The sequence below is a fragment of the Trachemys scripta genome, chromosome 18, assembly GCF_013100865.1.
Source record: "Trachemys scripta elegans isolate TJP31775 chromosome 18, CAS_Tse_1.0, whole genome shotgun sequence".
NCBI classification, from domain to species: domain Eukaryota; kingdom Metazoa; phylum Chordata; order Testudines; family Emydidae; genus Trachemys; species Trachemys scripta.
Genome location: NC_048315.1, coordinates 15,434,662 through 15,445,493, shown reverse-complemented (window position 1 = coordinate 15,445,493; position 10,832 = coordinate 15,434,662). Strand labels below are relative to the sequence as shown.

Here is a 10,832-nt window from a genome sequence, read left to right as displayed (position 1 = left end):
TCTCTTGTCCTATTTTAGGCACTGTCAGTGCACAAGCCTAGACGTGCCCAAAGGCAGCCTATTGTACTGCATTCCAGTCAGTTGCCTTGCCTGAGAAAGTCCTTCAACAAAACCCTAACACCAAGTGCCATCACAGAGCAATCTAGGGCCACATTCAACTACCAGCCCACCCTTATGGAGCAATGCTTTTTTCTACACCTGATCCTTGGGGCAGGGGAAGGGGCAAATATGTCTGGGGGATCTGTAGCATGTTACAGTAAAGGAGGGAGAAAATTTTTTCTCCTTCTGCTCTGAGGATAGGAGAAGAAGCAATGGGCTTAACTTGCAGCAAGGGTGGGTTAGGTTTGACATTAGGAAAAACTTCCTGTCAGGGTGGTTAAGCACTGGAATCAATTGCCTAGGGAGATTGTGGGATCTCCATCATTGGATAGTTTTAAGAGCAGGTTAGACAGACACCTGTCAGGGATGGTCTACATAATACTTAGTCCTGTCTTGAGTGCAGGGGACTGGAGTAGATGATCTCTCAGTTCTACAATTCTGTCTCAGAGATGGCGGCTGAATTTCAGACCAAGGTTCTGCTCTGTGTGGTGTTAGAGACAAGGCTCGGCTGACCATTGCTACTCAGAAGGAGGACTTGCAGGAGACTGAGGGCAGGATGGACGCTGCCCAGCCTGAACAATCGATGGACCTCAGACACACGACAAGGTGAATTCCGACCAGGGGAGGGGACATCTCAGGACTTTGTTTTCAAACATTTATAACTCTCGAGAGTTTCAAGAGTGAAGTCACCGTGTTTCCTTTGCTGAGAAACGTGCTCCTTGTCTTCCTGCCATGTTGTCCCTGATGGGGTTATACTAGAAGTCCACAGCCCAGGCGGAACCCTGAGAAGACGTGTAAGTAACTAGGGGGGTATCTGGATTTGGGGGTCTAGGGTGGCTGGACTGAAGCATCCCATGTTCCATCAGACAAAATATCTGAGCCGGTGGGGGTGTGTGCCCTATAGACCGAGAGCTAGAAACAGTGATGAGACTCTGTTCCAGACCCAGGTGCCTTGGAAGCAGTGGATCCCAGCAACGTGGTTCACTGAGGACCATACAGGGAGTCCTGGGCCAGGTTGTAATACACAGCAGCTTCCATATTTTTGACCTCACTCCTGTTTTTGTTTGCACACTTAATTTGGTCCAAATCTGTTGCATGTTGCAGCAGGAAAATGGGGGTATTTGTAATGAAGAAGAGCTAGGCCTTTCTCAAGTTACTGTGGAGATGTGTACCCAATTCAATGTTAAAGGCTACACCAAAGATCAGGCTGGAATCGCTTAGATTGTAAGCTCTATGGGGTAGGGAGCTTCTTTTTTTGTTCTGTGTTTGTGCAGTGCCTAGCACAAAAGGGTCCTAGAGCTCCCAGGTGCCTCCACAATACAAATAATAATAAGGATCAGTGGAACAAACTGAGGGTAACACTGCAAACTTGGTTCAGATCTCCTTCATGTTGAGACTGCTTTTGTTATCTTGTCTAGTGTACTGAGAGTAAAGTTTGCATGTAGCAAATGGGCTGTGGGTGTTAGGTGCCCAACTCCATGGACCTCCTTTGTAAAGCGCTTTGAGATCTATGAATGACAGAGGTAGGGAGGCGGGCCATAACTCTGCACTTACCAAGGCCTAAAAGAGGAGCATTATGTCTGACAAAGCACCACCATGAAGAACATGTGCAAAAATTACTTCTGCAGACTTTAAAATGTCGAGGGATTCATTCCTTCACTCTAGATAACTCTTTCCGTAATCTCGGGTTCTGGATTCTCCCTCTGCCATCAATGTCAATAACTGTCAGTAATAAAAATGAAGGGACACAAAATTTGTGTGCGCTTTGGGACTAAATTGAGTGTCAACCCTGGAAAGAAGCAGGTTTTGGTTTTGCAAATTGAAAATCAGCATTCTCCAAGTTCACTTTCTCTGAACCACAAGAGTGCAAGAGGTTTCAGATGAGAATGTTTCAATGTTGGTGGGAAGGCAACCCAGGGCCCAATTTAAAACGAAGAGGATATTTATATGTAATTCACTGAGATGAATATGTTGTTGTGAAGCCAAGAGGATGCTGCTAAAGGCTTCCTTATGTGGGTTGATCACTTGGCCGAACCAGTCTCACAAGGATACAGAATATAGATATGACCAAATAGGCAGGGTTTGTTTGTCATATGGTAAGGATTATTATTTTGCTTTATACAAAACCATTGGCTGAGAAAGGAGCAGGAGAGACTACTGGCAGTAATAAATCTACCTTTCCTAAAGGAAAATGAGCTCTGTTCCAGACTCTAAGTTGCCAAAAGTTGCAGAGGGCTTCTTTGATTGTGTGTAGTTCTTTCCACAGCACCATTTCTACACACACCCAATATATCAATCAGGCGGCAAAGGTTCCATAGTGTTAATATAGCAGATCATAATAGCTATAGCAATTTGCCATAAGATGGGCTACTGAGTGTCTCTAATTGATGGGGATACTGACGGCCCATTGTCTGCACTTCTGCTACGTTTGTGGTTTGCCAGCTGGCTTATTCTTTTATGTTTGTTTCTCTCATACTGGTGACTTGGCCTGCATTTTTTGTGCCGGTTGTAATGCAGATGTATTTTTTTCCCCCTGAAAGATCTGGAAAAAACCTAAAGCTGCTTGTTTAAAAAAAAAAAAAAAAAAAAAAAAAAGTTTAAAGCAATTCTGCTTTTTGAAACTGCATAATTGAAGAGCTCTGAAATAATTGGCTTATTATAGTGCACCAGTAAAAATGAATTTGCATCTCATTTATGAACTATTAGATTCCCTATCATATGGGACTGATTGTTCTTAATGTGACTTGCATGTAATTTAGCATTCTTTATTAAAACACTTTGTAGCTAAATACTGAGATGGATTCAATACCAAATCAGAGGGCTAAACGTTGAATTTTGGAGCATTTGAGATCCAGATTGAGCAGCTTGAACCCATAGCATTTTATTTCCCTTGACCTCCCAGTTTATTCTCTGCTAAAGAAACCCAAGGACACCCCACTTTTCTTTGACTTTACTTCCTGCAACCTTTAGACCTCAGATTGTGAGTAGGATGCCATTCTTCCGGCTGGCTGGGACTTCCTTAATGGTGTTTCTCCTGATTAATCTGTTATTGACTGCATGCAAGCAGTGGTTAAACGCAATACCAGTGCATTCTTGTCTGAGCTGGCTGGCATACAAAGGGTAATCTTCCCGGCTGGTGTTAATAATGAACTTACACCATTAGAGAATTTGGCCCAGAATCTTTATACTTCAATATGTGCAAAGGGTTCCAATGGAACATTTTTAAAGCCATTGGGTTTGAAAAGCGGCACATATCATCATGTCAGAAATGCAAGTGCCCTATAAAGTGAGGGAAAGATTGTTCAAACATAAAGAACCCAGCACAATCAATGATCACTATCTCTTTAATTTGCTTCTGTCAGAACGTCCTGTTGTGTGAGTAACTGTAAGCATGAATGATCATAAACACCAGTCTTTAATATCTGTGCCACCATTGTGACTTGAAGGAGGGACTGAGATGACCAGAATAAAAATGCAACAAACCCAGGGCCCCCTTTTAGAATTGAGGAAAATTCTTAGTGACTCCTTTCCAAATAAAATGTTTCGAAGGAAGGGGGAAAGTCAGCCCCTTGTGTGAAATACAGCAACAATGTTAAATGATTCTAAATTTACAGTTCAGTATATCTTCAAGAAATTCTCTCTAGTACCTAGTAAATGACTGAAGAAATAATTAAGATATGGTGAAGTGTTCTTGTTTGTGCTTCCAATGGGTGTAAAAATACTGTCATTGTCTGAAAAAGATCTTTAGGTTTTAGAATTGAGACCAACATTAATTCATCTTTGGAAACAGTCAGTTAAAAATATTAATGATAGGTATTTAGCAGGAGCAGATACTGTGGCCAAAAGGTCATGTGCTGGGAGACCAGTGACCTTCAGAAATACTTTGGATCCCTCTCTGTATGTGTTTTTGTCAGTAAGTGAACATAGAAGAGAGGTCTTTAATCAGCCTCTGCTGGAATATTTGGTTTAATCCAGTGCATAACCCCTAATGTTGCTATTTATTATGTGAACAGTTAGGCGCCTGGATAAGTGGCATACTGCATGATGTAAGAGCAGGGAGTACTGGATTGAAAATGTATAAAAGGATCTTATGCCCCTTCAGGAAAAAGAATATCTACAACTCCATTCATTTCGGAAACATAGCAGAAAATGCTGAGAACGGTTACATCAGAACGGCGGTGGGGTGGCTTTGCATTGCTATCAATGCTCTTTTTGACTATAAGTGCTTTCAGCCTTTCAGTTCAGCAATGTAATAAATACAGCTGGAACACATGTTATTCCAAATAAGCAGGGAGGCATAATTTATCCCTTTAGCTCTGGAACAGTAATTTGTAATATAGATTAAATTTGGCTTCAGAACTGTGGCGGGACTGCACCTTTAAGAGTTACCACATCATTTAAGGAAATTATTCACTTCATACATTAGAACAGATTAGAAATGTGTCAGTATCTATCCTGGGCATTTCCCTGATGTCATGTGTTGTTAGGGAAACAATTACTTCACATCTGAGTAAAAACCTTACTTTGAGGATCAAGCTAATAGAGCATATGGTGCACTGTAGAAATAGGGGCTGTATATCTCGAGAATGCAGGCAATAGCCCATTACAGTAGTTGTTAACATATTTCTTCCACTTCAGCTGTTCTACTGTATGGCAGACTGTTATTGTTGTGCTTAGAAGAGGTTTTACACCTTAGAACCCGTGGAAGATGTAAAAATGATTCGTAGTTCAAGGGTTAAGCACAATTGATCTGTTAGCTTTCAGAGGCCTAGTGCTCTATTGCCCTGGCCTTTGAAGGATAAATATCTTACTCAGACAAATCCAGATTGCTTTTCAAATACATTCAGTTTGCTGCACACCGTAGGCAGGCAATACCACCGTGGAGCACAGCCTGTTGGCACAAAGCAGCAAAGAATAAGTTTTTAGTTTTGTTGAGAACTTTAAAAAAAAAAAAAAAAACAACAACTTTGTTTAGTTTTGAGTGTAATTTTCAAAAGTGACTAGTTATTGTGACAGGTTCTAGAATAGCAGCCATGTTAGTCTGTATCTGTAAAAAGAACAGGAGTCCTTGTGGCACCTTAGAGACTAACACATTTATTTGAGCATAAGCTTTTGTGGGTACCTCCATTTTTGGATTCCCAACTTCAGGTACCTTAAAAATGCCTGGTTTTCACACAGTGGGTGTTCAGCATTTTCCACAGATCTGGCTCTTGTGAGGTGTTTTAAATGGGGCTTGCAAAATTGCTGGTCACTTTAGAAAAGTTGGCAAAACTTCCATTGACTTCAGTGAGAGTATCACCTGGACAGATAAAAACCAACTCAAGGCTTCAGGATCATCTCTCCTTTTATTTAGTTTTTATATTTTAGAATAAAGGCTCAAACTCTTCCATTAGAGAGAGAAATGGTAAAACAATGTTTTCTTCTGTTGATAAAAATTCAATAATAATAATAATAATTAATAATGTTCATACCATATTTACATACATACCTATGTATAGTTATTTAGAGATGCTAAATTAGAAGAACCCACACAAAACAGTCACCGCCCAAAAGATCTTACAATCTGTGGACCAAATCCTGAAATCTTCACTCCATTATTACTTATGCAAAACTCTCTCATAAAAGTCAGTGGGTCAAATCCTGAAGTCCTGACTGTGCAAGTCAAGGAGCAAAGCCTGAGCTGGTGTGGACTGATGACAATTTACATCAGCTGATGATCTGGCCCTCAGGTGGGATTTTCAAAAGTTCTTTAGTGACCTTGGGGCATCACTTGGATTGAAAGTCAACAGAATTTGTTCATTGAGGCCCAGGTCCTCAAAGGTATTTGGTGCCTCACTCCCATTGAAACCTTTCATGCATTTTGGATCCGGACCTTACAGTGTGATTTCCAAAAGCACTAAGGCCCAGATCCTCAAAGTCATTGGCAGCTTTCCCCATTTGACTGGCCTTTGGATCAGACCCTCATGCTCCATTCTCCCTGTGTAGTGGCGGAGATCAATCAAGTTCAATATGATGTTTGGCAATGTTTGAGAAGGCTTGGAAGTGTGTCTGCCAAGCACACAACCACAAACCTTGCTCACAACAGGCCTGCTGGAAAGCCCAGGGAAGTCGATGGGAAACTTTCTATAGACTCCCATGGGCTTCGGTTCTGCGCAGAACGCTCTCACCTGGTTGAACCCGGGCTATCCCCTCGCTATCTCCTCTCGTAGTGTGTGTGAGATGCCCACTCTCTTCCACTGTGGCTGCAAGTTTTGTCTAACAATGGGCATCTTCAAAAAGGCCCATTTGGAGGGAAAGAACAATACAAGGATTTTACCTGCAATCAGCATTTTGCAGAGAGTTCGTAGTAATTGAACGTACTGGTGCAAACAGGAACATGAGTTATACTGAAGGAGAAGGTTCTAGATTTGGTTTGTAATGGAAATGGTGCGTAGTGGTAGCCATAGTCCCTGATCTTAGGGATAGCAAGCAGCGGGTGACGGTAGGGGGACACTTGAATAAAGCTGAGGACTTGATTTACCAAACACTAACCATCGTCATCAAAAGGAAGGGTTACGCAATTCTGGCACTTCTCCTCAGGCAGTTTTCTGGGCCTCACTTACGGGTGGCTTAAGATTGGCACATTCACTAGGCCAAGCAACATGCCACACTGACTGGCATTGGCACTTGTCACCGCACAGGGCCAGGACACTGTATAGTAAGGCTCCTAAGGACACTGGCAGGGAGATTTGTTCTCAGGCACTGGCTCCCTGGAGTGATTGAACTGGGCCAGTCCATCAGTACAGCCCCCTTGTTCATCCACTGTGTCGCTGATAGAGCCTTAGTGTTCCTGTGTATTCCCAACGCATGACAGCTGCAATAGCTAATATCAGCCATGATGTAGGAAGGAATCACCTGCCTCAATAGAGTAAATTGCAAATACCTGGATTAATTATTTATTATTTCTACTCAAGTATGGCTTAGAGGCCCCAGTCAAGAGAAGAGCTCCTTTGTAGTAGCTCCTGCACAAATACATAGCAATGCACCATCCCTACCCAACAGTGCTGACGCTTGAAATAGACAAGATGGAGAGAGAGGGCAGGAGAAATATTTATCCCTGTTTTACAGTTGGGGAGATGCGGGACAGAGAGATCAAGCAACTTTCCCAAGGTCACACAGGAAGTCAATGGCAGTGTTGAGATCTGAGCCCCAGTCCCATGTCTGATACCCGCAAGAGCAGCCTTCCTCTCCTTTGTAAGTATTTTTGGTTATTTGATAGGTTTTTCTAAAGCATGTTTTTAAAAAAAAATTAAAAAGACATTGTGAATACTCCTATAAATCTGAACAGTTAGAGGGCAGAGAGACAGGAGGGAGTAATTCATGTACCTGTTACCATGCTCATTATTTTGTTGCACTTGTGTTTTTCATTGCCACAGATAACCTCAGAGAAACCAGAGGCTGATTATCTGCACAGGAGGTCGTTTTTGCATGTTAAAGGAAAACACTGGTACATCTTGCTAATTTGATTTTAATATCTGTGCCACACTATTGTTTGACCTAGAAATTAGATTGCTTTTTACTAATATAATTGGCTAATTAAAATATCTTGTTCTCTAGGAGATGGGGAAGATACCCAGAGTCCTTATGTGACTAGGGACATAATAAAGTAAACATGCATACGCTCTTAATTCATGCAAGCCTGTTTAGAACACAAGGAAAGAAATATGCTCAAAATGATTTTCTTAATATTTCAGAGAAATTCTGCATGGCTGTGAGTGTAGAGAAGGGGAGGGGTCCTTTGTGAACAAACAGTTATTTGACCATTACAGATGCCCTGTATTTGCAATATCCCATTACTAATACATATCTTAAGTGAAGTTAGTTCTGAGATGCAAAGAAATGGGGTTGATTGAAGATGCCCAAGAACTCTCCCCCTCCTCCCCTCCCAGCAGCTTTAGTTTTGCCACTTGGCAACAACAAATTGATGCTCCTTTGGTCTGTGGGGTGGTGTCTCTTTATCACCAAATCTGAGTGCATGTGGGGAACTTAGACATGGTACAGCTGTTACTTCCATCTTCCCCCATGCAGGGAGGTGGGGAATGGATGAATTCCTGGCTCTGCTCTTCCCCAACCTACTAGCCATCGTAGATGAGCGGAGCATAATGGGAAGTGATTTAGTACATGGGCTAATAAGCAGATTAATTCCCTCTGGTGCCATTTGTGAGAGCCATACTTCCCTCCCTGGGTTGCTCCTAGGATGCTGCATCTATGCATTACCCCTCATTTGGGCTACAGATAAAGTCGCAAACTAGCCCACAGTGTGCAAAGTATATTAGAAATGTATGCTAATTGTATTTAATTTGTATGTGCAAATGATTTTAACTAAATGTAGACTTCCCTATCTTCAATTAAAAACACTGGATGTACTCCAAAGTTACAAATTCCTTCACTGAGCCAGTAGGGGAAAATAATGAATTATAGCTAATATGGCCACAAAACTTATATTTGCATCAATGTGCGGATACAATTTTTTAATAATATTTCATTTTAAAATTTAAAACTGTTAATGAATTTTTGAGCAGGTATATTTGGCAGCTGGCTAGAACAGCTAATTCTAATAAAGGTCTAGTTGAATCATAATCTATATTGAACATTACATAACACATTTGAGATAATTTTATCAACTTAAAGGGGCTCACCTTCTCATTTTGTTGTGCTTTATCATTGTTAGCCTTCATAGGCATTGCCAATAAATAAATAAATACTATCTCAGTGTCAGAGGGGGAACATGTGTAGTAAAATCCCTTGGTGTGATTTTTTTACTCTCTCACTCTTGTAATTGCACTGATTTCAACAAAGACACTCTAGATTCTCATGAGTGTAAGAGCAGCATCATGCCCTATAAATTGTGTTACCAATTATGATTGATAACTTGATCCATGCTGGTATTATCATAGAATGTCACGGTTGGAAGGGACCTCAGGAGGTCATCTAGTCCAACCCCCTGCTTAAAGCAGGGCCAATCCCCAGACATCATGTAGACAATCATGACTAAGTCCAGACTCACCTTGGCTCCCTTGTTCTCTGCCAGGTATACGTCTACAGAATTGGTAGTTAAAGGTCCATTTCTCATTCGATTTGTTTAAAAATATTTTAAATATTTTTTAAGTGTTTTTTCTTGGCATGAGATTTCAGGGCCCCAGTCCTGCTCGGATTGAAGTCAAAGGCAAAATTCCTCTTGACCTTCGTGGTGCAGAATCACTACTGATCTAAATACAGAAATGAAATGCAATTTTAAATTTCCTTCTGTATTTCTTTGCGTAGATGAAGAAGAGGCTAAACCTCACTCACCATCCCAACCAGACTTGTATTCCAAGAGTGCTGGGATCCTTGAGAGATGAGTTTTGTAATATTAGTTTTGTCTCCACGAAGGTCATACTGCTTTTTTCTGAAGATGCTTCACAAATCAATTGTTTGTGTTTTTCAAATTGAACGCATTGTCCCCCAGGCCTGTAAGACTGAGTGTGTCAATGATTTCCAGATCAACTTGCTACATGGGGAAATTGACCAGAATAGCTCCTTGTGTGGACACTCTGTTCTGGAATAAATGTCACTACATTCCAGAATAATTACTCTATTCACAAAACAGAGTAAACATTCCAGAATCAAATCACTTTTACTTCAGAATAGGTGTCCATATTGGAAAATTATTCCAGAATACCTAAATTATAGTAGAATAGGTCCGCCAGTCAATTTCCCCAGTGTACACAAGGTCCTGAAAGGATTGTGGGGGGCAATATTTATATTGTTTATTCCTTCCCCACTTGGACACATGAAACTGCATCCAACTAATGTGTTGTCAAAGCTCTAGTACAAGGAAGATCACCCTGCACAGTAGGCTTGTCGTCTTGTTGACAAATACAGAGTAATTCTCCTGATTGGTTTGCTGAAGTCTCATAAGTGTGTGCGTCAGGCTTATATCCCCCCTTCATCCCCCCCGTACACACTGGGACAGGCACATCTGATTTATAGCCAATAGTTCCAGTGCAGTAGTCTTCAGTTGCATTTATGCTGTTGACCCCTACAAAGGTGGGGTTCTGGAGCTACTTTTTGCTGAAATACAGTGTACATAAAACTGTTCAGAAAGCAACACCTGGACGTTTTATCAGGACGTCCTGTCACTAAACTTAGATTGTTACTACCTACCTTTTCTCTCACTCCATTGAAACAAGATAGGACTCACTGAATGCCTGGACTAACAGAGAAAGAAGTGAATCACTGTCAGTGTTTTAGGGGTATCGCTGTCATGACTGAAGAAATTCATCTTGATCGTTCGTAAGGAGAGGAGTTCTACTCAACTCCACTTCTGCGTTGAAGCAAAAACACTTTGAGCTCTTAAAAAGGTGAAGATCATCAGCTCCTCAGCTGATGTAAATCTGTATAACATCATTGAAATCAATAGAGCTACATCAGCTTTCACCATCTGAGGATCTGGCCATATCTGTGCTCTTTCAGCTAATGCTGGGATTTTCAAAAGAGCCTAAGAGTGTTAAATACCTAAATTCCACTGAATTCACAGACTCACACACCTTTGACTTAAGTGTTAAGGGCATAATTTGGCACCTATTGACTTCAATAGAGGTGTGTGTGTGTGTATATATACACACACACACACACACACACACATATATTGAATATTTCTCTCTCTCTCTCTCTCTCTCTCTCTCATAGATACACACCTCTACCCCGATAGA

At 41.2% G+C, this 10,832-nt stretch overlaps 1 long non-coding RNA gene across 1 annotated transcript; it reads left to right on the top strand.

Moving 5' to 3' along the window:
• The first annotated feature begins 510 nt into the window (after positions 1-510).
• Positions 511-10,391, top strand: LOC117867323. Its single transcript, XR_004643364.1, has 4 exons — positions 511-893; positions 7,207-7,332; positions 7,515-7,585; positions 10,311-10,391. It is a non-coding gene; the product is annotated as an uncharacterized LOC117867323 (long non-coding RNA).
• Positions 10,392-10,832: the final 441 nt, after the last annotated feature.